This window comes from Pleurodeles waltl, chromosome 5 (genome assembly GCF_031143425.1).
Source record: "Pleurodeles waltl isolate 20211129_DDA chromosome 5, aPleWal1.hap1.20221129, whole genome shotgun sequence".
In the NCBI taxonomy this organism is placed as follows: domain Eukaryota; kingdom Metazoa; phylum Chordata; class Amphibia; order Caudata; family Salamandridae; genus Pleurodeles; species Pleurodeles waltl.
In genome coordinates, this window is record NC_090444.1 from 687,310,198 (window position 1) to 687,338,088 (window position 27,891).

Genomic DNA, 27,891 nt, shown 5'->3' on the forward strand with positions numbered 1-27,891 from the left:
GCCAAAGAATGCTCGCATAGCTGTATCTTTAGCTGGTACTGCGTTATGTGCTGCGGAATTGTGGTGTCAGTGTGAGCCCTGTGTGTGTTTCCACCCTCTTGCCGGTATAAGCACCTTTAAGGGACCAGCAATTTGGCTCAGTGTGGAGCACAAGTGCACACTCTTCATAAGTGGTTTGGAGGGGTGTCCAAAACAGCGGCTACTGCCAATCAAGGTGGGGGGGGGGTGGTTTTAGTCAGGGCTGGGTGTGTGTGGAGGACTATCAGTGGGGTGGTGGGATTGAAAATAATACAAATAATAAAACTTACCTGCCAGCCACCTTTGTGTCTCCCCTCTCTTTCCAAATCCTGGCACTGGGGCACAAAGTACAGGCTCCCAATTCAGACGCTGCTCTCATGCTAAAGCAAGCACGGGAGAAGCACTGGGATTGGCCTGAGCAGGCTGGTTTTATGCTCGCTCAGGCACAGGGAGCCTGTGCCATTTCTCTAACCCAGCTGTATAACACAGCTGAGTTGGAGAAATATAACTGTGCATGTCAGTTTGGCCGGCCTAAGATGGCTGGCCAAACCGGCCAAACTGGCATGCGCACTTACGAGTGCCCACCACTCCTCCTCCCTGTCATGGCCCTGCCCTGTCCTAGACTCCCATGGCTTAGTCAGACAATTATTTGTCACTGCCTGACTGAGCAGGGGGTGACACTTCTCCGCTATTATGAAGGAGCTGCCCCTGCTCCAAACCTGCCCAGGTTTGTGCAGCACTGCTCTGGCCATAGATGCATGGCAACCCCTGGTTGCAGGAACAAGTCAGCTTCAGGTCTAAGGTGTACGCTCCACAAAATCCTGCATTCACCTCATTGACCTTAAGGACACACAAACCCAGGCATTAACACAGAACTATCGACTAATAGGCCTTATAAGCCTGATGTTTTTTGACATACTCCTCCCTTCACTTGGAATCATCCACCCTCTTGGACTCATCAACCCATTCAACATCCCTTTTGTGGGATTCTGTCACATTCCCTATCAGGATACAGTGAGATCTCACCTGTTGTGGGCAATAAGGTAGCAAGGGACCTGCAGGGTGTATTGGTTGGTGTGGAGAACTGAACCTCTGTGTCTCTCATAGGTGCTCTGAATGATTCAAGCAAGCTTATAGTGACTGTATGTACAAGAGCAGCTTGATGCATGTCTGTAACCTGCCTCACCCACATGTTCCCAGGCCTACAGAAGTGACTTCCTATGCATTGTCCATGGTTAGATGGCAGAACATTGTTTGCAGAATAATTGGCTAACATTGGTATACTGTGATAAATATCGATTACAAAACTATGCCATTAGGTCTAGATTTTCTACTGTTATCTCCAAATAGGCCAGCAGTTTTCTTAACGATATTTGGGACACAATATGTATGTCATACGGTAAGTTGACTAGAATATGCAGGTACCATACTTCGTCCATTTACTGCTTGCAGAAGTCTGGTATTACGGGACCTGGTGACATTTTCAGCCTCATGCTCACTTCTTAGACTGTTAGGACTCATGCTACTATCCAGTTCTATAGTTCTTGTGGGTCCTGTACCTTCATGCCTGCACAGGGCCTCTCAGTCTCTCAAGTACAGTGCACATATGGAGGCAGCCAGCTCAGATCCCCATTCTGCAGAGTTGATCTTCCCAGCAACACCTCGTCAAGTCCCTAAGCAGGATCTGCTTTAAATCATGTGAACAGTCTCACTTTATTTATATGCAAATACATCCCTGTTGGTGCAAAACTAATCAGCTACCATCACAATCATCCCATGTCATGATGATGCCCCATCAGCAAGGGAAAGTTACCTGTGGAATCCCATTGAGCGAGGATACTGTGCCACCACAGTTGCTCAGAAAGTGATACCTGGACTCTTAATACAGTTCAGGCACACTGTCCCTGGTTGCATTGAGACACATCCATAACTTGGTGCACCCAGCGCAGAGCTGCACAAAATGCCCATTAACTACAAATGTACTCTTCACAGAGCATGCACAAACTTGTGCCTGCAGTGTGAACAGAGCATTAGTGAAACATGGACCAGATATTTGAAGCCTCTTGTCTGCCTTTCACTGCAAGTGGCAACCCCTGCTTCCTTTAAAGAGGGATCAGGGATCCCCTCACAAATGAGTGCAGTGTATGACCTGCCTGCAGAAGGATGCGTGGTAGGTCCATGCAAAACCCATGCCTCCCACTACTCTTAACGGCCACAGTGACTACACCACCTCCTGGCACACAGTGGGTTCACCTAGCAACGGCTTCTTTGATCCTGCGTCCCTAATGGGCCACAGGTGCAACAGCAAATGGTTCCCTCATGTGCTTGGTGACACATCCCTTTCAAATGAGGGAACACCCTTTTGTGACCATGATGGCGCAAGATGATACTAGACAATTCTTGATACAGACCAGGTGTCACAACGTTTAAATGTAAGTACATTTACTCCACTGCATGGGTATCATGGAATGCTGAAAAGTAGTCACACCGCCTCCAGTGTAATTGGGGAGTGACAGATACCCCAGGTACAAGAAGGAAGGGGAAGAGCCACAGCAAACAGTTGCTGTGCAGCAGTAGTCAGCAATGCAGAGATCTAAAAAGAGAAAAACCATTACTCAATTAGTAATATCATACATGTCTCATATATATCAACATATGATGCGATCTTGATTTCTGTATTTCTTTTTCCAACTCTTAAGAGTCTTTTCAAAAATAGCAAATGGATGTAATCCATTGTTAACTTACATTCCTAGACCAGTGGTGAAATTAGTAAACCTTGTGAGAGCAAAGGGACTTCATTGAGGGATCTGTACATTCCCTTTTAAGTTAGGGACTTTTCCTAAATGAAGTGCATGCCCAAAACTGGCAAGAAATGGATGTATTCCAGAAGACCTTCCAAAAAGGAAATACAATTTCGTTTTACAGAAAGGAACGTGTTACATTAAGATGTAGCTTCAGCTAACAGATAGTAATCCAATGATCACTGGAGCACCAGTTGAATACACAGCAATGGTGCAATTCAGAACCATTTGGGAAGTATTGTTCCACAAAGGAGATAACCAGCGACCAATCCAATTTAACTCTAAAGATGGCTGCTGGACATAGGATCTTTGTTTTAGCTCTGATACCTTGAACTTTGGTAAATGCGTGTTACAGCAGCTCACTTTTACATGCAAGAAGTCCCTATGTGCGAGAAAGACCCTACAAACCAAAGGTTGAGGAAAGGACCGTGAAACACTGGCACTAGCATACAAAGCTGTTATGGGGAGGAAGAATGTGCTGAGGGTTTCCCCTCCCAACATCCACCCTAAATTGGAAACACGTATTTTAAATGATCATAGGAAAAAACAGAGTAATAGGATTTTTTTTTCAATGTGCGTTCCCCATTCACTTACAACCATAGGATATAGTGCTAGGATATGAGTCTGGAGAGAGTCTCAGCATGACTAAGCATTTTAAATGACCCCCTCACTAACAACACAGCAGATATTGGTCTCCTGCCGGAAGTGCGTCACAAGAGAAGTCTGAATTTCAGGGGTTACAGCTGTGCATTTCCCTAAGCAAGTATTACAAGGAGGTCGGCCAACAGTCCAGAACTGTCAGCTGCTTCCGAGGCAGCAGGCTCCAGCGCTTGTTTTCCGCGACGAAATAACTAGTGAAGGTCTTTGCAGTTGTAAACATCCGTTTTTAAATGGCGAAGACCCCGAGGACATTCAGTGTATCAAATGTATTTTTACTCAACGCAGAGAGCTGAGCTGTTTATTGTAGAGTGTACCAGGCTAAGGCTTTCGGTTCGGGCCACGCAGCAGTGCACCGAGAGACAAGGAGATCCTTTGGTGCCACTTAAGAATTCAGAAATGGGATGTCTTCATTTTTTCCATCTCACAAAGAAGGCTCAGTAGCTCAGACATGTGCTGAAGAACAGAAGTCGTGCCTTGTGAGCGGGAACATCCCGGATTGTCACATTAGCACATGGTTTGGAACTCCGTTGGGTGAGAAAGAACTAAACATGCCTTGGGTCTGTAATTAGCAGAGCAGCTTTCATCTGCATGTTGCGCCACACAAACACACAATAAAGAATAACAAAAGAATGTGGCATTCATTCGTGTAGTGTTGCCTACGATAACTTTCCAAGTGCCAGTACTATGGACTGAAGTCGCCACCTCTGCTGTCCAAAGTCTTGTTGTTTACTTTTCTTTGTCTGACTTCAAAGTGAGAGGATTCATGTAACAATAATGTTGGCTGCTGGGGGTGTGCTGACGAAGGCTATACGGTGTGGTTTTTTTTCTACACACAGCAGCACATTCATGTCTGTAAATTAACTGCGGATATTTCAGAATATATCAGAATTAAGAGAGCACAAATGAAGCACAGTTTTGGTAATTCTGAAGTGCAGTGAGAACAAATGTTTTCATTGGTTCAAAAAGCAATAACTAGGTGATGACATTTCCATACATTATGGTCTGTGCTCTGTATACTATTACCAGTAAAACTGTATGTCAGTATAAATGTAACCATCATTTCAGTTGAAGATGTGTTATCTGTAAAGGCAGTGCGCTACCACACAATACATACTCCACTTTATCCCACTCCACTCTACTCCACACCACTCAACAGCACTGCACTCCACTCTGCACTACTTCACACTAGCCATTTCACTCTATGCCATCCGACACTTGGTCACTGCACTATACTCTGCACCACTCCACTGCACGCCTCTAAATTCTACTCTGCGCCACTCTATTTTATGCCAATGTACTCTATACCACTCTATTATGCACCACTGCACTCTACACCACTCCAGTCTAGGCCACTCCTCTCTACTCTGCACCACTCCACACTGAAAAACTCCACTCTATTCCAATCTACTCTGCAACATAGCACTCTATGCTACTGCACTCCAAGCCAATGCTCTCTACTCTGTACCACTTCACACTACGCCAGTGGACTCAATGACAGTCCACTATATGCCACTCTAATCTGCTCTGCACCACTGCACTCTGTGCTACTCTACGCCAATGCACTCTATGCCACTGCACTCTACCCAGGAGCACTCCACCATGCACCACTCCACTATACACTACTTCACTCTACTCTGAAACAATCTACTCAATGCACTGCACTCATCTCACTCCACTTTGCACCACTCCACATTACTCTGTGCCACTGCAGTCTATGCCACTGCAGTGTACTCTAACACAGCACTCTATGTCAATGCACTCTACACCACTTTACTCAAAGCCAATGCACTCTATGCCAGTCTACCATGCACCACCGTACCCTACGCCACTATACTCTACTCTGCAACAATTTATGCCACTGCACTCTTACATTACTGCACTCTACGCTGCTCTACGCCATGCACTCTACCCTGCACCTCCCCAATATACTCCCCACCTCTCTCCAGTCTACGCCACTTTACTCTGTCACTCCACTCTATACCACTCAGTCAATCTACTCTATACCACTGCACTCTAAGCACTGCACTCTATGACCCTCTACACCAATTAACTCAACCCCACTGCACTCTATGCCACTCTACTCTGCATCACACCACTCTATGCCACTGCACTCTACCCTGCACCTCTCCACTCTATGCCACTTCACTCTACCCTCTCTACTCTGCAACACTGCACTCTCAACTACTTTACTCTGCACTGCTGCACTCTATGCCACTGCACTCTAACCTGCTCTGCGCCAACTGTATGCGCTCTATGTCAGTGCACTGTATGCCACTACACTCTACGCCACTCTACTCTGCATCGCTCCACTCCATGACACCGCTTTATATGCCAATTCACTCTAAGCCACTCTAATCTACTCTGTTCCACTGCACTCTATAACACTCTACTATATGGCACTGCACTCTATGCCATTTCACTCTACTCTGAAACAATCTACTTTATGCCATCTCAGTCTAAGCCACTCTATTCCACTCTTCGTCACTCTGCTATATGCCACTCCAATCTACTCTGAGCCACTCCACTTCACTCTGCTATGCACCACTTTACACCACTGCAATGTACACCAATGCACTTTATGCCACTTTAATCAAAAGCAATATACTCTACATCATTGCACTCTGTGCCACTATACTCTGCAACACTCTATGCCACTGCACTCTGTCACTGTATTCTAAAGGGCACCACTGCACTCTATGCCACTTTACTCTGCAACAATCTACTCTACCCCACTGCACTCTAATCCAATGCACTCTATGCCACTCTACTGTACACCACTACACTCTACGATGCTTTGCTCTGCAGCACTGCACTCTCTGCCACTTAACTCTATGCCGCTCTACTCTATGCCATTCTCTGCACTGTATACCACTACATGCTCCGCCACTACACTCTACGCCACTGGACTCTATGCCAGTCCACACTATGCCACTCTAATCTACCATGCATCACTACACTCTACCCTCCACTACTTCCCTCTGCTGTGCACCACTCCACTCTACACCACTTCACTCTATTCTGAAACAATCTACTATGTGTCACTGCACTCAGCGCCGCTTCACTCCGCAACACTCCACTCTACAGCACTGCAATCTACACCAATGCATTCTACGTCTCTCTACTATACACCACTGCACTCTATGACAGTGTACTCTGCAACACTGCAGTCTGTGCCACTGAACTCTATGCCAATGCACTCTGTGCCTCTGCACTGGTTACCACAGCACTCTATGCCACAACACTCTACTCCACTCTACTCTGCATCACTCACTCTACACCAATACACTTTACCCTACACCCCTTCACTCTACTCCACTCCACTCTGTGCCACTTCCCTCTACTTTGCTCTGCAACTCTCTTCTCCACTCTGTGCATCATCACTCTGCTCTATGCCACTCCACAACACTCTATGCCACTGCACTCTTCAACACTCTACTCCACTCTGACACTCTTATCCATATCACTCTATTCCACTGTACATCCTTCCATTCTACAGCACTCTACTCTTTCCACGACACTCCCCTGCACTTGATACTACCCTTAATATGTCAATCCATAGCACACCACTTCACCTCACTCCACTCAACTCTACTCCACTCTAAGTCACTCCACGCCAGTCTGTGCCCCTCCATGACTCCCTACACCACTCCATCCTACTTTATTACACTGCTTAAAAGCACAACACTCCACGCCACTCTCCTCTAACCTTTAGCCATGCTGAACAGCAGGCACACTGGTGCACAACATGGCTAAAACATATTGGCAAAGCCAATATCTCTTGCATAGGTGCGATCTATTGGCTTTGCCAGTGCTTGTCTTTAAATTTTATGAAACAAGAAGCACACAGGTGACAAGCAGTGGAGGGAATGGGTGAGGAGGAGATGAAACAGTAAGAAAGGAGTGCACCATTAGGAGAAGCAACACAAAGGGTGGTATGGGAGAGAAGAAGCAATGGGTGAGTGTGATTTATGGAAGCGGAATCACATGTGGGAGAGAGATGGAAAACATGCACTCTCATGAAGTGCTTGCACAAAAAGAAAAAAGTAGTTCCTTGAAGGCAAGCATGAGAATCAGTCAATCAAAGACATTGTAAATAGGCAATGGTCCCTGGGAGAGACAAACACTAACTTAACAGAAAAGCCATCAATTAAGAAGTGGGAAAATTAGAGTGTCAATAAAGCCAACCAGTGGCAAGCAATGGGTGGGTTCCAAGCCCCCGTATGTTATTGCATATCTTGCACTAACTTACAAATCTATTAAAATAGGCTCTATATATAATAAAACAATGAAAACTTTCAGAGATTGTGTACTGCATTACATTAATAAAAGTTACTACTTGCCTATGTTCAGTCTGGTTTTCTTTGTGTTTCCGGATGTGTAGTCCTATATTTATAATTGTAAAACAATACTACAAGTAACAATACAAATGAAAAATACAGAACTAGATTAATCTTAAATTAGTGTTTCTGAAAGAGGGAGCTGGAAGTAGTAGCGAGATGCCATTGGTAATTATTGCCAGAGCCGTTTTCCTGACTTGGTGTGTACAGAATTGTGCAAACCTTTGTTATATGATCACACTTCCTCCCACATGCTGTGATGAGACCCAAGTTGGTGACCCCCATGGACGCTGATTCACCCCTCAATAAAACCTGATGTGCTTTGTGAATGATGCGAGGCCGCACAGCTGGTGACTCTTTACAAAGTAGAACCTCTGCCTGTATGTGCAGAGGGAGCTGGTCAACATGTGAGCGTGCGCTGCAATTAAACGCACGCTGTTCCGCCCCTCTCTCAAAAGACGTATGTATTTAAACAAAAAGTTGCAACACCAGCACACTCATCGAAAAATCAGGACTGTCCAGGGAAATCTGAGGCGCCTAATTGCCCAACACTACATGTGAGGTACTTGGACCAGGTTATGACACTTGCTCGAGTGCCTGGTGCATATAGTTAGCTTGTGGTTCAGCTTTGGTCCAATGTCAATACAAAATAATATAGCACCAAAGGAGGGGAGGCCTGTCCGTGTAGTCAACTTGGCAGGCACTTAGGGTGCCAAGTTAAGTGGAACTCGTTTTAGGTAATCAGTTTCCTTGATTTCTTCCTTGCGTTGGGAGGCGCCAATTGCATGTCTCTGTATGGAGTGCCAATTGATGGCCACTAGTCTAGAACTTGCCCTGCACCAAAGAGGTTTGATGATGTCATTAGCGTTAGCTGATGTTTCGTATCCAACATCTCGCCTGGTGCCCAGAAACTCTCACTCAATCTTCCAACTTGGCCTCAGTACTCACACTAGTCTTTTGTGGCTTGGAGCCAAGCTAAATTCTTGGTCCGTAGTATGTACGTGCTGTTCTCTTTTGCTTAATATTGGTTTGGGAGATTGGAGGGAAAATACTCATTGTTACCTTGTGTGCAATAAACATTCTCACATTTGCTCAAAAACCATATGCAGCAATTCCAGTTTTTTTTTTAAAACTGGGAATCATTTTCCTTCACAAAAGCAGTTTTAAAAAGCAATGAATTTGACACTAGAAATCATGGAAGCCAAGCTGTGACATCACTCTTGTTCTTGAACATGCTGTTTTCCCTCTGCAAACCGAGTAGGCAGACAGTATGGGTTTGGGGCCATATTGCTGGAAGCCTCAGTTGTGTGGAAATATGTACTCTTTCTTATAGGTCTGCCTGTCAGCTTCATGTATTCGGTAACTAAAAATTAGTAAATAAAAAAGCATACATTATTTCATAAAAAGGAGGGGCTTTAGGTCAGCCCTCTTCATCTTTTGGCCTATTCAGCTGTCATTCAAATGTTGCTTCCATACACCACAGCAAAGAGCATGGAGCAATGTGTCAGCCTATTTCTGCTGTTGGCTCTCTTGCACCATCTAAGATGGCATTTTTTTCTGATCTCATATGTATACCTGTCTAAAAAGAAATACACCTGAGTGCCTGGGCTGTTGGGCCAATATTTTACTTAATTTTCTTTTCACTCTTTATCTCTTTTATTTTTTTAGTCATTATTGTGTCTTTCAACAAATCTTCGGTTACCTTTGAGCTACCAAGAATCATATTTTGCTTTATTGTGCATAAAAACTGAAAAGGATTTCCATACCTTTTCTAGATAGGTCTGTGTCTGCTAGAAAAGCACCCACACTGTTCAATTAATATGATGTACAGTGGCTATGTTTTTCATTTGTATTTTTATTTATAGAAAACATATGACCACTCTACTCAGGCTGCTTATCTTCTACTTCCTTTTGTATTGTTTGCTTAAAATAAAAACATGATTAGCCATCACACCATCTTGCCGGGGCAAGACCTATTTGCTTTGCCATTGCCTCTTTTAAAGCATTTTAAGCCTTTTAGGCACTGTTGTGCCCTTTTAACTACCAAATTGGATCTCCCCCAATCGTACAAGCATTTAAGAGCTCTATAATTGAGCTTTCTGTTGGGCTGAAAATAATCTTTAAGATCCAAAAATGCATGACAGATGAAAATAAAACGTTATTTTCCCTGGGCGTCTTTGTGTCGGTGCCAGGATCTCCGCTTTTCCCTTTGGTTCTCCCCTCCCCCTGAACAAAGATAAACTGGCTTGGGAAATCCTGTCTGATATATTTTTTACTTCACAGGAGACAACGGAGAGCATCAAAACAGATGCAATTTCCCTTCTTTTTGAGAACTCGCACGTCGAACCGCTGCAAGGAGTGGCCTAAAAGTCTTAATTTAAGTGCTATCTTCCGAGCTTTGCCGTGAAAAGCCTAGCAGGTGATGCACTTAAGAACCATAACCACAAGAGTGTAATCTGCAAAGCGCCCCCCGAGAGTCGGAACTAGTTGAACCGTCCAGCCGTGATTTCATTACGCCAATCAAGACATAGCTTTCCTCAACAGGCTCTGTTTAACTTTCTGTTACATTTCTGAACAGCAAAATATACTTCTTCTAACGATAACGCATTTAAAAAATGCATTTTGGGATTTAAACCAGCAACCAATACAATGACCAGTGGGCGATCCACCCCTTTCATTTTAACTATTTTATTTTACTTTTAATTTGTGTTCACTAAAAAAAGGACACCGTCAGGAACAATAATGTAATGGTGAAAAAAACAGTTCTTACCTAACAAGTTTTAGGTGAGAACATGATTTAACTGAAGACTTAAAGAAGATAGGCTAGCCACTAACCCAAAAGACAGACTGAGAAAATTAGAGCGTAAGATAAAATAAGGAAATACATTTACACTCCTTCCTGGAGCACTGTTATGCTATAGAAACCGGTTTCTACCCATTAAAATTGGAAGGTGATGCGCAGAACATCATTCGAGCATCAAGAGGGTCCATAGGGGACCCTTGACGCTGGAAAGGCATTTGTTACACATACTGAGGGGGTATCAAGGATTAGCAGTGACGGAGGCCCTGAGGCGGTGATTGTGAACAAAAGTGATCCTACAGTTCAAAAAGAAACGATGGAAAGATGGATGACCTATAATGAGTCATACCTTTCATGTTCTCCACATGGCGGTCCTCTTATTAACTAAAACTGGATCATACTCAAATCAGCCATATTTTTTGGACGAGCTGAGGGTTGACTAACTTTTTAACATTTAGAATGTTCTCGGTATGAGAGGTCCTTTTAGAATCCATCTTCTTTTACTACCTACATACAGGGCCACTAGAATTATTACGATTGTGTAGCAATTCTCACATAAGTATAGGTTTTCCGCAATTACCACATAATCCATCATTTGCTGCGTAATCTGCAGAATTTAACAAATAAAAGTTGTTTCTAAAACGGTTCAGTAGTTATTTGTCAATTTGTCAACAATTGTTGCCACGCAGTGGAAGGCCCTTTGCAAAGCTGGAGTGGTCATCTTTCTGTTCAATATTGCTATAGTTTGTGTTTAGATTGGTACTAACAAGGTGCAACCAATGTCCAGACAGTGTTACAGAGTTTAAAAATTATGAAGTAATGCAATAATACGGTTACAAAATGTGTCACATAATTTGCCTTTTCTTGCCACATAATTTACTAAACACTGTTGCATAATTTGGCCCTCTCCTGCTGTATAATTAATTCCAGTGGCCCTGCCTATATGACATTCACACAGATAGCCATTGTCTTGGTCACTAGAGACCTGCTGCCGTTCTCCAGAGGCCTTTCTTTGTGGCAGCATCCAAAGTCTGAAATAATACTCCTCTGAATCTGAGGAATGCTCCTTTGTACGTGCTCCTGTATACCTCCATTTCACTACATAACGTTCCTCGTTCACACTCGGTTTCTATATTAACCCATAATATTCCATTTGAACAGGCACAGAAATGGACATAGAATTTTTGCTGCTCAGACTTTTTCAAGCCATTCTCTATGACAAGCAGTGAGTGTGTGAAAGACCTTCCAAATGTACCCTACATTGTCCTGTCATCAACTTGATGTGATTGGCGTTAAACAAAAACCTCAAAAAAATTAACAGATGAATGACTAATTAAATGTCTGCTTATGTAGTCACCACCATCCTCCACCTGGTTTCAATAAATTTTTGTAGAGCGCGGCTATTCACCCGTGAGTATCTCAATGCACTGGGGAGGGAGAAGGGTGGAGCCTCATCCAAAAAGCCATGTCTTGAGGTTCTTCCTGAAGATGGTGAGTGATGGGCTTTGTCTGAGGGGTAGGTTGTTCCAGCTCTTTGCTGCGATGTAGATGAAGGATCGTCCTCCAGCTCTGGTTTTCCAAATGCGAGGGATAGTGGCCAGAGCCAGTTGAGCAGAGGGATCTGGCGGGGTGTGGAAAGATGCAGTGGTTCAGGTATGCTGGTCCGACAATATGTATGGCTTTGTACGTGTGGGTGAGTAGCTTCAAAGTGATTAGTTTTTCTATCATCTACTCTTCACCATACCCTTTTTTCTTCTTCTACTCTGAACATCAGTACAGCCAGGGCCTGATTATGACCTTGGCGAATGGGTTACTCTGTCACAAATATGACAGATATCCCACCCACCGTGTTACATGTTCCATTACATCCTATGGAACTTGTAAAACGGCAGGCGGGTTATCCGTCACATTTGTGATGGAGAATCCCATCCGCCAAGGTCGTAATTAGCCCACAGTCTCCTCAGTCCTCCCGAAAAATCCATATGGGGCATGTGCATTTATCACTGACAGCCTACACATGAGTGTACCCATTCTAGTATTAAAACAGTTACACATAAACGACCCCCTTTACTGATATGTAGAAAAAGAAAATGCGCGTTTGGACTTATTTACAAAGAACAATGCAGTTTTCTTAAACATATTTTTTGCCCTGACCTAAATATAAATTGCTCAAAGAAGGCCAGTTATGTACTCGAATGTGCTTACAGAAGTTTTGGGTACTTTCTAGCCTCGACCTTTTGCTGTTTTGATAGTCCCTGAGAGTGCTGAAGTAGCCAGTGTGCTGGCACAGAGACACCATTTAGGAAGGTGATCTTACTGGAGCAGAAGGAATTATGGAATATGCTGGAGATGGGGTAAAGGGGCAGAAGAGCTGAGACCCCAGCTTGCTTCTCCTATGCTTGTAAGGAGCCCAGTTGGTGATGAGGGGAACCCAGATATCTAGGTGATCCCAGAAGGAATGGTGCGCCTCTACAAAGAGCATCAGGTAGCACCAAAGATGACAAGAATAGTATCCCCCAGGCCTTCTCTGCATCTCTTATGTGAAACCATTGAAAGACAGGGAGCTTTGGGCAGTGGTGAAAGGCACCACTTCACACTGTTACTCGGCCAAAACTGAATCCAAACTTAACCTGTGACAGCCCATGAATCTCTTACGGAATTCATTAAAGATTTGCGTATCACATTCCAAAAGAGTTTTCCCAGCTTTGTCAATTTTTGCTTGAAGTTGCATCCAGCTGTCTTCTAAACCAGAAGATGATTCTTTTGGCTGTTTCGCACAAACCCTGCTTATTGCTATATTCATAACACTGAGGCTTCATCAGTATTAATTGTTTATGGCGTTCAAGAGACGCTGTGTAATACATGTTTTACTTATTGCTCTTCCTTCTACAGCTTAGCTAAACGCTCACATTTGCTACCTGACAGCACCCTGTTAGAGGCACATATATAACCTCACATAAATTGGGTGCCATTGGTTGATAGGAAACTCCAGTAGAGCTAGAGAGTTTCATATTTAAAGTTTGAGTCTTTTACGGGCCAAAGTAACACAAGTTCATACCCCACCAGTGGGTGTTTTTGAGTTGAGACATTCGCTACAGATGTCCTCTAGACATAGCAGCGCCTATTGCTTCCATACCTTATTGTCTCAAGGATGCTCATAATAATACTTGTTAGCGATTTAAGAATGTCTTAACAATTACTTAACATGTAGGAATTTTGGAAGTCTCATAGTTTATGAACCCAAAAAGATTAGAGAGAAAGTCTTGCACCATCTGAGATCCTGGAAAGGCTTGCGTCAAACAATAAGACAAGTTTATAAACAAGCATTTGCAATGCAATGGGTCCTGCGTTTGCTCGAGTTAGCGCTTTTAGCGTTGTAAATTACTAATTGGACTTTTCTTGCCACACAAACTGAAAATAAAAAGTAAAACAGTTGACATAAGCGAGGCAATATAAAGCGCCGCCGTTAACGTGAAGGAGACACACAAAACGAAAAAGAAGTTTGCTTGCAGTCAAAGTTATGTGCAAACGTGCAACTATCCATGTAACGGGGTCGGTCCCCAAGGCGGTACCAAAACCGCCCTTAGGAGGGACAAAAGTAAAGCATTTACCAGCGAAAAGAAAGGATTTTTGAAAGGCAAGCCCATAAACGAGTGATAGTGATGGGGGTGCGGTGGGTGTGGTTAAAAGCCCTGATACATACCAACACGTCAGAAAGGCAGCGCTTGGGCGCTGCTATGCTCGAACTAAAAAGCTGGGAATAATATGAAACCTAAAATTTAGCATCCAACTTAGAATTCACTTCACTGCTGGACAATTAAGCAACATCATAGGGTCAACGTGTGGACATCTTGCATTTAGAGAAAACTTGGATTGCTGGTTCTACATTGTCCGAAGCGCTGGGAAGTGGAGTGCAATAGCATCTTGTTATTGACTCAATATCCTGCCTGGTGTTTTCTGCTAGTGCCTATATTTTCCTCCACAGTTCTCAGGGGGATGTGTATGTCAGGCGAAAGGGGGCTATTAATACGTGCGTTTTATGAAGCCTGGGATTTATGTGAGTCCGTGTTCTTCTTGTAGTGATACCTGATTGGGCACACATATAGGTATAACCTGTTAATCTTCAGGGTTCCAGTAACTTTGGTTAATACTAGAAGGATTTGTTGAAATGCCACACAAACTTTAACAGTCTTTGAAGACCCTTTATGCACATGTGTATGTGGTTCGACTTTTGACTTGTGAATAAGAACCTTACCGTTTAGGCATTTTTTTTAATAAGTGCCCTGGACGTGTTTTAGTGTAATATATATTTTCAAGTATTGAGAGTAATTCTCATAGGATATTAGGAGCAATGACTTAATAATAGTTGGTTCACCATCTAAAATAAGATGATTGGCTGGAAAGATTTGGCCGTATACAACGATCGACCTGAGGCGTATGACATGTTTCAACCCCCCTGCCTTCAGCCCTTGGGTGTTCTGGGCACCACTCAGAACATATTAAGTATCATGGACTTTATCGGGCCCATCTTGCATGGAGGACCTGCAGATGATGTAAATCCTTTTGTCCATGCAAAAATGGATACTGCAGACTTATGCGAGTTTTGTAGCGTCCTCTTGCCCCTTCTATCTCTAATGACATAGACTGGTACGTTTGTACAGGCCTCGAGGACAGAAGCCGTCCGTTTTTACAAAAATAGAGCTGGTTATGCTGGCCCAGATTATGTCGTTTGTTTTTTAAGAGTGTTTGGAAAGGTATGCTATGGGAGGAGATTGGCTTGTTTTGCACTGTACTCGACAGGCAATATACCATACCATACAAAATGTATTGCTGCTGTTTGTGTTATAAAATGTAAAAAAAAAAAAACATAAAAATATATACTCGGCACGCAGGTATTCGGCGACAGACTAATTCGTAATTGTTTATCTTATTTTTTAACAGTTTGTAATCTTTACTCTCCCATTGTGGCCGAAGGAAGAGCTCAAGAATTGTTATTTTTGGCATGTAGCACGTGCTGCTGCGTAGGTCTGTGGACATTTCCTTCAAGCACCAACATGCACTACTTTGGATACCATTGACTAGTTAATACAGGATGTACATTTGGCAGTGCTATTAACAGGACCCTCTGTGCCACCGATGCGTCACCGGACACATTAACGCTGGGTGAAGTGATTTTGATTTTATAATTGCTTTCCCGGCGCTTTTCTTACTAATTCCTGGCACTTTCAGCTGTCATATAAGCCATAATACCAGTCTCGAGACACAGAAATGGAGGAGATGGCTTGATTTTGTGCATGACACCGACATGTGAGAGGGGCACTATTCCTTAACAGTTGTATGCTGTGCATCTAGTGTTTCTGCCAAGCATGCAGTTCTCTGGTTGCCAAAATTATGTTCCCTGCTTTAGAAGACTAATGTTCTTAGGTACTAAGGCAGACTTAAAAAAAAATAGATTATTTCACAAGATGCCCTTCAGAGTGTCTCTGAAATGTATTTGGACAATGTATTATAAGATGAACTGTTTGCAATTTTTTTTTAAAGGTTGTATGATGGAGCCACGCATTCGGCAACCACGCATGCCTAAACAACGCGGTCGGAACAACGACTGCGTTGTTTCCACGCATGCCTTTACCACGCACGCCTTTACAATTTTTCGTTGTAAAGGCATGGGTGGAAACGGCATGCATGGTTGTCGCATGCCAGCCCCCACCCTGAAAACAGAAGTAACCTGACCCGCCACCCTTAAAAACGACCCCGATACTCCCCACCCACCCTGAGCCCTAACACTGACCCCACCCCAAAAATAAAACAGCCCAACCCCTAAAAACAAAATGACCCCGACCCCACACCCTGCCCCTAAAAACAGAAATACCCGACCCCCCACCTTTAAAAACTACCCCAATATCTACCCACCCACCCTGAGTCCTAAAACCGCCCCTCACCCCCAAAAATAAAATTACCCAACCCCTAAAAAACAAAATTACCCCGACCCCCCACTTCACCCCTAAAAACCCAACCCTGTCTGCCTTGAATACAAAATTACCCCAACCCCCACCTCCGCCCTTAAAAACCCGACCCCCCACCTGCCCTAAATACAAAATTACCTCCACCCCACCTCTAAAAACCCACCTACCCTAAAAACATAATTACACCAACCCCCCAAATACAAAACGACCCTGACCTCCGAAACGCCCCTAAAAACCCGACCCACCACCCACCCTAAAAACAAAATCACCCCAATCCCCCTAAAAACCCAACCCCGTCTGCCCTGAATACAAAATTAGCCCAACCCCCAACACTGTCCCTAAAAACCCAACCCCCAACCCGCCCTAAATACAAAATTACCACAACTCCCCAAATACAAAATGACCCTGACCCACACCCCGCCTCTAAAAACCGGACCCCCCTAAATACAAAATCACCCCGACCCCCCACCCGCCCTAAAAACAAAATAACCCCAACCCCCCACCCGGCCCTAAAAATCATAGTACCGACCCCCCACCCCGGCCCCTTAAAAAAAAAAATAATAATAACCTAACCTCTTCTCCCACTTCCCCACCCCTAAAAACTACTCCAACCCTGCCCCAGCCCCACTTACCTGACCGCTTCCTCTACCGATAGATCCTCCTTTTTCTCTCCCTTAACCATGGATGTGTGTTGTTCAGCACATGCGTGGTTAAGGCAAAGAAAAAGGCCTGTGTTTTTCAGGCAAGCGTCCTTCTGCTTATATGAACAACGCAGGCGTGTTTCCAGACATGTTGTTCCGGATCTTTCCCTTTTTTTAAAGATTTCTTGGCCGAGGTAGTTTTTCTCGCCTCACTTGAAGCATCCCTTCAAATGGTTTGGCCGTGTACAAGTTTCACGGCTTCATGACACCAATGCTCACATTTGATGCTGCCCTGCATTAAATAAGGGGTACCAAATTAACAGAATGGGAAATTTTCGCTATCGACCAATCAGTGGATGTTGGAAGTGATAAATGTCTTAATGCTTTTCAATGCAATCCAAGATATCTTTGACCAGTACACAGCTCCAGTGCAGGGATTTAAGGAGCTGTCGGCGAAATTGTATTTTGATGAGCAGGCGCTCTCTTTCTCTAAACAATTCGACCCCGGAATGACTCCTGGTACGTAGACAGCAGCCTCTCTGACTCAAATAAGCCATGCAGACAGAACTAAACCCACATGTAAATGTATGTCCAACTCATCGCCTGGTTTTTAACTGTTTTACATTCTCTGCCTGCTTTATGCTGAGTTTTTGATAAGAGCTGTGGATAAACGGTGAGTGTATTTTTAAGAGGCGTTAAAACCACAGCATTACTAGTTCAAAATAAAGAATTCTGACACTATATTAAAATTTGATATACATTGTGACACATCATCCAGCTAATATACAAGACGTTTAACAATATTACAATTCTGTATAGAAACGGTGAGTAGTCTTTTATAGCTAACAATACTGGAAGTAAACAATTACTACAGTTTATACAAAAATAAAAGTTGAAACTAACATTTCTGACACGTTGGTTACAAGATTGTTCAACTTTCCCAGTGTGGTTTCTGGTGCAGTTTTTAAGTGAAGTCACCATTTCAAGATGGTTGCTTAATTCACATTAATAAACCAGTCAATCGAGAGAGAGGCAAACAATCTGCCCAGCAGGGCATCCATTAGCCTTTCCTGGACCCATAGGCAATGTAGCATGAAACACTCTTTGAATTTAGGGGCAAAATATAAAGCAAATTCAGCGACACTGCAATTATTTGGGAATTTAGGGCCAAAATATACGGCAGTGTGGACAAAATTACACCGCAAGAAAAGACAAATTAAGCCACACAACGTAGCACAATCTGTCACAATATTATTTTGTTACTTCAACACTTATTAAGACTGTTAAGACAAACTTGCACCTCATTGGAACCTTTTTAACGTAACACCTTAATCAGCAAGCGAAAAGTAATCAGTTAAGTTTTGGCAAAGGGTCAGCCACTTCCTGGTGTTTTTTTAGTAACGTTTTATCTGCTTGAGGTAGAAACAATTTATTTGTGTAATCTGCAAATTATTCAGCAGACTGTGGTTTATGTGGTATTATGGGGAAACCTGTAGTTACAGAAAACACTGCAGCTGCAGAATCACGTAATTCAAGTGGCTGTGTGCATATTGCATTCAAAAGCCCAAGTTTAATACTAGTACAATGGGTTCTCCTTCTCCTATGCTAAAACATGACATCACTGGCTGTGTTAGACACACACACATCTGGTAAAATGAATGCCCTGGGAACAGTAAAAACAAAGAATCTGCAGAGTGTACATAATAAGCCATAGGCGAGGCACTTTAACAAGGGAGCAGGACTTTAAAGCTGGTGCAGCCCATCTATGGAGGGCTATAAGGCCATTGGAACATTCCACCACTAGAGGGTTAAATGTTCTAATAAAACAAAGGCCTTATAGAGACTGAGGGAGTTGAAATCCACTCGGGCTCCATAAGGACTTCGTTCACAGCAACAGCTGTGAACGACAACATTGGAATGTTGGAGCTCTGGGCTTCTATTGGCCATTAGAAGTCCTGAGCAATCCATTGTTTTCAAGTGAGCTCTCAACATTTCGGTGTTCTAATATAGCCTTATGACCCACCGTCGCGAGCTATACCGGCCATTAAAAGTCTGTTTCAGTGTTATTATCAAGGGAGCAGGACTTTAAAACCTGTATAGCCCTGCTACGGAGGGCCATAAGGCTATTCGAACATTCTGCCACGAGAGGGCAGAATCTTCTAATAAATAAAACAAAGGCCTCACGGACCTCAAGGGGACTAAAACCCCTTGGGCTCCGTAAGGTCTTTGATCACAGCAATTGCTGTGACCAACATTGGAATGTTGGAGTTCCGGGCAACAGTGTTTCTTTAAGTTGCGTGCTTGCTGTGAGCGCCCAGGCCCTCACTACTTTCTTTATGGCCAAACTGCTTATGATTTACATAATATAAGATAAGCGTTCTAGAGTCATACCTGGTGTTAATAATTAATGCTGTTAGATTTCCACTTAATCTATTGTGAACCATGAGTCTTTTCTCCAGTCCTGTTGACTGAGTATTTAACAAGGTCCATACTAGAACAGTGTGCTGCTATCACTATACATAGCGCTATGTGGGTGGGTCCCTTTGGGACCTACTCTTAAGTCAAATAAAGTAATTTTTTTCAGGGCGCTGGTACCATGGTATCAGCATTTGCTACCACAGTACTAAGTGAAACCTCCTTCCAGCAGTACTGGGGTACCAGCAACATTAAAAAGAAAAATACAAGGGTCTGGTCATACCATCCACCACTATGCAGGCCTTAAGAGTTTGCCGCCTACTGTAGGTGGGGCAAAGGGCCATACCACTGCTATAAACATCTGAAGGCTATGCACAGCGAACATTTAGGCAACCGTGGTGGGGTGGCATCTGCATAAGGATGGGCGGTTGGACTGATGGGAGGCCTGGCCCTGCGGCCACCCCTGTGCTGTGCACAGCCACATGGCAGGAACTGTGGCCAACACCCCCCACGAGGCACAGCAGAGGCTTTGCCGTCCGTGTGGTGATTGACCGCCAGCCAGGCTCTGCGGCCAGGGCCTCCTCTGTGTACTGTACATGGAGCAGCATAATTTGGATGGCGTAGAGGGAATGGGCGCAGTGCCTGACTAGTGGCCAGATTCTGTGGCCAAGACCCACTGTGCATGGCCAGAGGTCATGGACAGAGGGGACAGGACAGCCTCAGGGGGATTGGGTGCAGGGAACAGCTGGAAACCATGCTCTGCTGCAAGCCATCATTGTACATGGCCACTGTATTACAACTATTTGGCATGGGCTCATGCCCAGAAAACCCCTGGTGGATATTCTGTTGTCAAGATAAGCTCTAGCTCTTCTCACAAACTTCTTGGAACAGGCTTTTGACTTTAAGCCACAACTTACTTTGAAACATACATTTAAACCCACATCAGATGCACTAAGCATTGATCTTATTTACCACTGAGTACTACTTGCACCCCAAAACTGACTGGTTTCTAAACAATGCACCATACAACTTTCAACATGCACACACTACACTTGCCTCCAGGGCCTATGTTGTTTCCATTCAATGCACCCCACAAATACACACAGTATCTCTATGTTGTATATGACTATGATGTTACCAGAGATATCATCAATGGTATCATGAATGTTTGCCATGCATAGTTTTCTTTGCAATAATTTTACTGCAAATACTGCAGTGATAATATCAAAGATCCCATACAAGATGTTATCAATGGTATAATATGTGGTGTAATTAGCAGTGCATGGCGAAGATGCGAGTTATAGTTACCTTAGGGTGGGAGTCATAGTTAGTTAAAAGAGCTCTAACTATAACTGCTGAATTTCTATGGTTCTATGGAGTAAATTCAGGACCTAACTATAACGTCCTTTTAACCTTTGTTTTTTTCAGTTAATTTTTATAGTTTTTTTTAACTTAAAGCAATTTGAATGACTGTATGTTATTCCAGGCCCCGTTGGGCATGGCCAATGTCCATGCGTGGCAGAGGATGACCACAGGGCCTGGCCGGCAACCAGACCCTGCGGCCAAACCACCTAACCTCACGCCATACAGGACCCTTAGGCCATGCAGGGTGGGAGTTGGCTGCAGCCTGTCTCTCTGGGTGTGAGAAGGGGAGAGAGTGGGTGTGAGAGTGTCTGTCTGGGTATGAGAGTGGGTGCATCAGTGTCTTAGTGGGTGCGTCATTTTCTCTGTGGGTCTGTGAGTGGGTGCGTGAGGGGTTCAGTGGGTCTGTGAGTCGGCAGGGATTGGTCACAGGGCCTGGCCTTCAGCCAGGCCTTATAACCACCCAATCCCACGCCATGCATGTCCTTTGGCTGTGGGCAGCGCAGGTTGGCCACAAGGCTTGTCTCTGTCAGTGGATCTGTGAGTGCGTGCGTGAGTGTTTGAGTGGGTCTGAAAATGGGTTGGTGAGTCTGAGTGGGTGCATGAGTGTCTGAGTGGGTGTGTGAGTGGATGCATGAGACTGAGTGCATGTATGAGTAAATGCATTAGTTTATGAATGAGTCTGTGGTTTTTCTTTCAAAATTTTCAATATTTGCGAATAATTTGTGAAAATTAATGAATTGTCCTGAATATCACGCATGGTGACACAAAATTATTTTAAGCCCATAATTTGCACCTAAAACACACCTATCAATCTGGATTTCCCCCCCACCTGATGTTTGTGTCCCATAAAATAAAAAGCGGCCACAACTTTGTAGTCATATTGCAGTCAGCCAATTGCAGCGCTTCTTTTTGCACACATATTTGTGAAAAATTCACAAATTTCATAAATTATTCGTGGCCAGAGATATACAAATTTATTTTCCCTTCAATATCTCAAAAACTATTGAAAAGATTCACACAGCTTTCTGCCAAATATGGTGTAAATCCATCGAGTGGTTCGGTCTGTAGTCGTGTCTAAAGAAATTAACATGGGAAACACAATGTCTTTTTAGCTCCCTTTTACTCAGTTCCCGCTTACCGGATCACTTCCATGTGCAATACACGTTTTTTGGAAAATTTCGGGAATATTCGTCAAAAGGTGCCAAAGATATAGGCAAGTCAAAAAATGTTTTTCCTATGGAAACGTGGTCCTATGCAAACATGGTCCTAACTATAACTACCTACTGGCGACTGCCAGTAGGTAATATATATGCATTTATGATAACTAAGAATATAATTCAGACATCAGAGTACTCATGCAAAAATGACACGTTTTATTGTTGTTACGCTTCCTTTTCTCCTACTTTGATAAATTTGGACAGTTAGTTTCTCTTAAGTGTATTTTTCAGTACTGGCCTCAAACATCCTTGGCATGTGTTTGCACTTTTCAGGTAGACTCTGCCAGTTGTCACCAAGTTACAGGTAAAAGGGAAAACAGTATTTTTGTATTCGGAGGGAGGGTTCGAGCAACAATATTATATTTTTCCTGCAGCGCAGAACATCTTTGAATCTTTTCTGCAAAGGAAGAATCAACGTGCCTGCCAGGTTACAGTATTTTACTGTATGGTATTGTAGCAATTATATAGTGCTTACTACCCCTATTTGGGACAGTGAAGCACTTGCCTACACGGGAAGCAAGCTACATCATGCAGGGTGTGTGGTTTGAAGGTTTTCTTTGAGTGATCTTATGGGGTACTGCTGGTAACTGAGATCTGGCATTTGGAAGTGAGCCTTGGGGTGCGTTGGTACTTTACAGTGCTACAGAGCATTTTACCAGGACAGCAGTGGCAGCATTTGGATCCCCAAACTGTAGCAACATTTTAAGTCCCTGTGTAAGGAAAAGGGCAGCCTCTGTAAACATGTTTTCATCGCTGGTGTTCTAGTGACGGTGCACCGGATGTTGCTCAGGAAGCACTATTGTTACCAGCATCATCACTGAATGTCACTGTAGGAGAGGCTTGGCTCTCAACATAGAACCATGCTCACAAAGTTGATTTCTTCATGTTGACAAAATAAATCAAGCACAGAATAGGCGATTTTTTCTTGATATGATCTATGTTGATATCATGGAATTCCATTCATAAATAAGAGCGAAAAAAGATTACTACATCAAAGGCTTCCTTGTAAGATTTATGTATTTTTGACTTTTAGGGGATTCACAAACCCCTTTGCCCTCCAGGAATATGCATTGTCTCATTTTCAAATCGTAGATTTACGAATATGCTCTCTCTACTCTACAGTTGCTCCTGAGGATTGTGGACAGGCAGACAATCTGCGGTAATCCCACCGAAGTATACATTTGCAACGCTAAATTATTTCCCCTTTCCCTTCCCCCTGGACTGTAATTCTCCCGGTGGAAAATAATTTCCCCCGGACCACCAGAAAAACACGGAGATCCTGAACACACCTATTAAAACCTCTGGATATAAACATTTGTTTATGCAATTGTAGTGAAAAAAATCACTTGGAATGATTGGAAATAGCCATTGTGTTACAACTTTCCTGATGGAGACCACCTTAAGTATAGCCAGCCCCCCTTTAGAAACCCATTGTTCCACCTTTTCTAACTTGTGCCTGGAAAATCCACCATAACTATGATACATTGCATGCCAGAGTCTCCTGGGGAGAGGGGGTGGAGGGGTGGTATCTCGCCAGCTCAGACACACACTGAAAATGTTGACCCCATCTAGAGTCGTTCATACTTAATGTGTTTCTACCTTTTTACCTTTTCACAGCTGTGAGCTTTCTGGATGTGCCAGGGCTTCTCCGAACACAAACAAGACAACAAAGAAAAGAGGAAGGCTTGAAGGCTTCTAATAGCAGGTAATGTCTATTGCAATATCATTTGATAGAACTAAACAGTTTCATTGGAGAATTAATTCAGTGCACCATTCTTTGCTGTACCCCATATCTCCATTTTTGCATTAAACTTACTTTGATGGCAGTGAACCCTAACAAAGAATTCTGGTTCACTGCAGACAAGTGGGTTATAGGTATGTATTGAGCCAGGATATTCAGCATTAGTGGACAGAGTTTGAGCAGTAGATGCCTTTGCATGGGAGACTTCAACACACAAACTCCTGTACTGTGCAAAGACCTTCCAAGAATGCCAGTGCACTAGATGAGGAGAGTATTTTGTCCCGGACCCAATTCTTTACCATTTCAATGTTGCTGTAACAGAGTGCCAGCTAATCGACTCTTGGAGTCACTTCTGTCTGGCACGAGTGAGCAATATTTCCATGAGTAGGGCACTGCAGACACCGTTTTATCTTTGCCAGTTCTCAGCAACAGTATTTGGTGCATCCCCTCTTTGCTGGGTTCAGAGACCAGAAGGGCAGTTCTTTTTCGGTCTTTCTTCCTGTACAATATTGATCTTCGCTCTGGATGACAAAAGTGCCGCTTTTATGTCTACTATGAGCTTAGGAGTAGTGGCAGCTAGCTAGCCAATGGGCTACATGGTCCCCTTCTGTCTGATGACTACTTCCTGTGGAATGTGGCAACTAGCCATCCCAGAGCACACTATTCTGCCCACTCCCAACATGGCCAGAAACTTTTCTTGGGATGTGTGGAGCTCCCTAGTCCAAACCATAGGTGTTGCTACCTGGGGCTACACTCCAAAGAGCAGTTTTAGAGTTTATTCTTTCACCCACCATCATTACTGTAGAACAGATATTGTATTTGTAACATCTGACATAATGGAGCAGGACCTCATTGAAACCTACCCTATTGTGATCATAATCCCCGGTTTGTCTGTATTAAACTAAATGGCAGTAGTAGTGACTCTAGATGATCATTTTGATAGAGCCCTGATTAAAAATCAGTCATATATTCAATTAATGCACTTGACCCTAGTAGATTTCTTTAAAAATAATATGAGTAGTGCTCCAATAAGGATAGTATAGGACTCAATGAAGATGTACGCCTGGGGCATGACAACACAGAATGTTGTATCCTAGCAAACAGTCCTTCTGCGGACTTTGCAGGAAGGTCTCAAGCATGCTGTAAATGCTCAAAACTATGGGTACTGCGAAGGGAAGTTTAAAATTACCTGCAACCATAGGGAAAAAGCTGCGGCTGCTTTTTTACTTAGGAAAGGGAGGACCCTGGAATATGAGGAGGTAGCTGATCAAGTTTTAGCATATAGGGGGTTATTACAACTTTGGAGGAGGTGTTAATCCGTCCCAAAAGTGATGGTAAAGTGACGGATATACCACCAGCCGTATTACGAGTTCCATAGGATATAATGGACTCGTAATACGGCTGGTGGTATATCCGTCACTTTACCGTCACTTTTGGGACGGCTTAACACCTCCTCCAAAGTTGTAATAACCCCCATAGTCTGAAAGAGCATACCAGTAATAACAGGGTTATCAAAATCAAGGATTTGTGAGGTAATATTCATAAGAACTCTAATGAAGATCTTATCTGCATTTCGGGAATTTTACAAGTCATTGTATACGGTGATATAGACACTGATAAGGCATGCACACACGAGTATTTCAATTCTACTAGGATGCCATGTTTATCACCAGCAGATGCAAAAACGTTAGACAGAGAAATCACAAGCACAGACATCCTGCAAGCTCTTTCTTCACTAACTAGCGGCAAGGAGCCAAGGCCAGATGCAATCCCGCCATGGAATGGTATCAATATAACAGTGTTCCTTGAAAAGGAGAAGCCGGCAGTGGAGAATTGGCGGTCTTATACACCAATCTCACCACTTAATGTAGGTGCTAAAATTATTGCTAGTAGGGTTGCATCTGTAGTGGGTCAATTAGTGGGTCTAGAACACAATGGATTTAGCCATGGTTGGGACACCACTGTACATATAAATAATGATGTTGCTATGTTCGATACAGCACAGATATTAAATAAAAATTGAAGTATGATTTAATTGGATGCCAAGAAGGTCTTTGATCATGTGATATAGAAATACTTATGCATTCTTCTTCGTAAAATGGACTTTGGGTGTAAATTGATCAGCTATATTCAGGTGTTCTATGTCAACCTAACCGTGAGTGTGGTCATAATGGGGACCACGTCCAGAACCTTAAAAATCACACGAGACAGGGTTGGCCCTTATCTCCTCCATTATTTGTATTATATGTGGAGCCTTACCTGCTAGTGCTAAAAACGACCATGTTTATATCACCAATCTCTCTTAGTAATGTTAATTTAAAGGTATCAGCCTATGCTGATGATATCGCCACATTCTACCCATGACAATCTCACCGTAAGAGCAATTGAAACTGAGAAAACATTTGGAGTTATTTCTGGTTATAAAGTTAATATTGAGAAGACAAAATTATATTTAGTTATATGACTCAAGGGCATGTCATTACAGTGGTAGAAGGGACTATGTATCTTGGGATAAAGGTTTGCTGTAATGTAAGGCAAAGCATCAAGGTAAACTTTAAATCTCTATTTGCAAAATGTTGCAGGCATTTCAAGAACTGGAATCTATTGCCCATCTCTATAATAGAGCATGTGAATATTGATAAAATGATTGTGCTCCCTAAATGTTCATATTTATTTATATCAGTCCAACTTCATATTTCTAATACACTCTTTTGACGGCTTCATTCGGCAATTAATAGCTTTATACGGGCTTATAAGAAGGCTAGAAGAGCCATATGATTTATCAAAATGCCTATTGAGAGGGGTGGGCTAGCCCTAAGAGATTTTAAGCTATATCATTGGTCAATAATGGCACAGCAGATTTCAAACTGTTGTGCTACGGTAAACAATAAGTTTGCCATGATGGTTCAGATGAGGAAGGGTCAGAACATCCACCAAAAATTTTTTGTTAGGTCAAAGCGGTACAAATGATTGCAAGAGGGTGCGCTTAAAAACCATAACTTGTGCAATTGATGGTTTGGACAAGTGGGCTAGGTTGTATGGGATTATCTTTTGAATTTGCCTCTTGCCGTTATATGCCAACCTGCTTCACCCTAGCATATTCTCTGATAAGGTTCTAAAGAACTGTCTGAATTAGGACTTGTAGCTAGGATTAGAGGCTTCTATAAAACTTTTCTGAATTACGGTGAAGATAATCTGGAGAATGTGGCCCTGAAATAGATGATTGTTTGTACAGGTTGTTAGCTATATATATATATATATATATATATATATATATATATATATATATATATATATATATGTGTGTGTGTGTATTACTAATGCATTTAAAATGGACTTTGAAATGTTTAGATATTCTGTACTTCATCTACAGCAGGGGTCTCCAACCTTTTCTGTAAGAAGAGCTACTTATGTTCAGTGAAAATCATCCTGAGCTACTAATGTTGGTGATATAGTAGTGATCACACCCTCCAAGATTGTCAGTAGTGATCACAACAGTGCATTAGGTGGGGTTGCCAGCAATAAAGTAAAAACGTGTTATCAATTTGGAATGTTTTTAAATGGGAAGTACATAGCAGATATTGCTGCAATCCCCCTTTCACCAAGGCAATAATGTGAGTAATAAGTCTTTCCAACTCAAATAATAGTTTTAAACACATTTTGAGTATTCAACCATTTACAACACCTTATGAGTACTGCAAATACACACATTTACATTTCAAATTTTAGCTTTTTAATGTTTTTATACATATAATAATTCAACCAAGCAAAAGCTTCTAAAGTAGCCTAGACTGCACAAAGGAGAGCTACTCACAGGGCACTGGATAGCTACTGGTAGTTTACGAGCTACTCGTTGGTGACACCTGATCTACAACAATTCAGAATACTTGATTGGACCACCATTGAAATTACAAACATTTAAATGCAGAG

The 27,891-nt window shown here is 42.9% G+C and overlaps 1 protein-coding gene across 2 annotated transcripts in view; it reads left to right on the plus strand.

Moving 5' to 3' along the window:
• Positions 1-27,891, plus strand: part of FYN (FYN proto-oncogene, Src family tyrosine kinase) — a 473,812-nt gene that overhangs the window by 119,613 nt on the left and 326,308 nt on the right. For both annotated transcript variants that reach the window (XM_069234594.1, XM_069234595.1), the window contains exon 2: positions 23,838-23,925. The gene's annotated coding sequence lies outside the window, so the exon portion shown is untranslated. The remainder of the gene's footprint in view (positions 1-23,837; positions 23,926-27,891) is intronic.